Source organism: Hyla sarda, chromosome 4, assembly GCF_029499605.1.
Source record: "Hyla sarda isolate aHylSar1 chromosome 4, aHylSar1.hap1, whole genome shotgun sequence".
Lineage (NCBI taxonomy): Eukaryota > Metazoa > Chordata > Amphibia > Anura > Hylidae > Hyla > Hyla sarda.
Window position 1 is genome coordinate 90,491,156 of NC_079192.1, and position 2,994 is coordinate 90,494,149.

Below are 2,994 nucleotides of genomic sequence, written 5' to 3' on the forward strand. Positions count from 1 at the left end.
CGGTTGGTCTGGCCGCTGTTTTGAGGTGGGGTCCGGAGTCCGTCAGGGTTGTCCTTTGAGCCTGCTTTTATACGTGTTTGCGATCGATCCCTTTGTCCGGAGGGTAGATTGTGGGCCATTGGCGAGAGTCAGGATGAGTCTGGCGGAGCTGGATGTCGCCCAGAGAGTGGTGGCGTACGCTGACGATGTCACTATTTTTGTCTCCTCGCGAGAGGAGGTCGATGTGGTGATGTCGGAAGTGGACCTCTACTCGGAGGCATCTGGGTCTAAGATCAACCGGGATAAGTGTGAGAGTCTCTGGCTGGGAGGGGGAGATCCCACGTTTGATCTCCCGGACACTCTTCCCGGGCCCCAAGAGTCAGCAAAAGTTTTGGGCATCATATTCGGCCAGGATGATTATCCAACCAAAAACTGGGATGGTAAGCTCCAGGATGCCGCTCAGAAGGTGGACCAATGGAAGGGTTGGTCTATGACCCTCAGGGAAAGGGTACACCTGATCAAATCGTACCTGCTCCCCTTGTTTATCTATCTGCAGCGTATGTATCTTGCCAGAAGCTTACTACATTAGAATCTACAGCCTGTTTTTCCAACTGTTTTGGGGAAACAGGATGAACCTAGTCAAGAGGGAGCATATTTGGCTTTTTGAGAGCAAATTTTGCTCGGGGGGCATGTCGCATTTAGGAAGCCCCTATGGTGCCAGAACAGCAAAAAAAAAAAAAACACATGGCATACCATTTTGGAAACTAGACCCCTTGAGGAACGTAATAAGGAATAAAGTGAGCCTTAATACCCCACAGGTGTTTCACGACTTTTGCATATGTAAAAAAAAAAAAAAAATTTCCACTAAAATGTGTGTTTCCCCCCAAATTTCACATTTTTGCAAGGGTTAATATGTGAAAATACCCCCCAAAATTTGTAACCCCATCTCTTCTGAGTATGGAGGTACCCCATAAGTTGACCTGAAGTGCACTATGGGCGAACTATAATGCTCAGAAGAGAAGGAGTCATATTTGGCTTTTTGAGAGCAAATTTTGCTCGGGGAGCATGTCGCATTTAGTAAGCCCCTATGGTGCCAGGACAGCAAAAAAAACCACATGGCATACCATTTTGGAAACTAGACCCCTTGAGGAACGTAACAAGGGGTACAGTGAGCATTTGCCCCCCACTGGTGTCTGACAGATCTTTGGAACAGTGGGCTGTACAAGTTTTCATTTTCACGGACCACTGTTCCAAAGATCCGTCAGACACCTGTGGGGGGTAAATTCTCACTGCACCCCTCATTACATTCCCTGAGGGGTGTCGTTTCCGAAATGGGGTCACATGTGGGTTTTTTTTTTTGCGTTTGTCAAAACCGCTGTAACAATCAGCCACCCCTGTGCAAATCACCTCAAATGTACATGGTGCGCTCTTCCTTCTGGGCCTTTGGTTTTTGAGAGGGATTTCGGGAAGTACCGCTCGCCCGATCCTTACACAAACTGTAAGATGTCAGTGAGTAGTAAAGTCATTTCAGGACTGATTGATAGTACAGGATCTCTGAATCGGTCCAGATCAGGGATCTTGGAGGTCGTCAGATCCTTCTACTCGCACCTCTTGGGAAGGAAGGATCTAGATCAAGACAAGATGTCGGCTTTCCTGGCCGAAACCATTCCTGAGCCAGGGGTAGACCCCTCTCTTGATGTTTTAGCAGAAGAAATCAGGGAAGAGGAAGTGAGACTGGCGATCGAGGGGCTCGCCCCTAAGAAGTCGCCAGGTCCGGATGGCTTAACATCCGAGTGGTACAGGACCTTTAAGGAGTCTTTAGCTCCCCTCTTGACTGAGGTATTCATTGAGTGTCTCTCCTCGGGCACTCTGCCGAATTCAATGAGGAGGTCAGCCCTGATTCTTCTGTCAAAGGGTAAAGATCCCAGCCGTATTGAGAATTGGAGGCCCATAGCTCTTCTCAATACGGACAGGAAGCTTCTGGCTAAGATACTGTTTAATCGGCTGGTGAAGTTTGCACCCCGGCTCCTTTCGGGGGCTCAGCACTGCTCTGTTCCAGGCCGAAGCACCTTAAGTGCGGTCCTTAGTGTCAGGGAGGCAGTGGAGCGGAGTAGAGCGGGTTTCTGGAAGGGATACTTGATGTCCCTGGATCAGGCCAAAGCGTTTGATCGGGTGAACCACAAGTACCTCTGGTCCATCCTCCTGAGATATGGCTTACCGAGTACTTTTGTTAATTGGCTTAAGATCTTGTATGCAGGGGCAGAGAGTTTCCCACTGGTGAACGGTTGGTCTGGCCGCTGTTTTGAGGTGGGGTCCGGAGTCCGTCAGGGTTGTCCTTTGAGCCTGCTTTTATACGTGTTTGCGATCGATCCCTTCGTCCGGAGGGTAGATTGTGGGCCGTTGGCGAGAGTCAGGATGAGTCTGGCGGAGCTGGATGTCGCCCAGAGAGTGGTGGCGTACGCTGACGATGTCACTATTTTTGTCTCCTCGCGAGAGGAGGTCGATGTGGTGATGTCGGAAGTGGACCTCTACTCGGAGGCATCTGGGTCTAAGATCAACCGGGATAAGTGTGAGAGTCTCTGGCTGGGAGGGGGAGATCCCACGTTTGATCTCCCGGACACTCTTCCCGGGCCCCAAGAGTCAGCAAAAGTTTTGGGCATCATATTCGGCCAGGATGATTATCCAACCAAAAACTGGGATGGTAAGCTCCAGGATGCCGCTCAGAAGGTGGACCAATGGAAGGGTTGGTCTATGACCCTCAGGGAAAGGGTACACCTGATCAAATCGTACCTGCTCCCCTTGTTTATCTATCTGCAGCGTATGTATCTTGCCAGAAGCTTACTACATTAGAATCTACAGCCTGTTTTTCCAACTGTTTTGGGGAAACAGGATGAACCTAGTCAAGAGGGAGGTTACGTACCGCACGAGGAGACTAGGGGGTTTATCTATGGTAAACCCTGTGGTGTTCTTAACCAACACCTTCTTGAAAGCTAACATCTCAAACCTCTGGTCAGA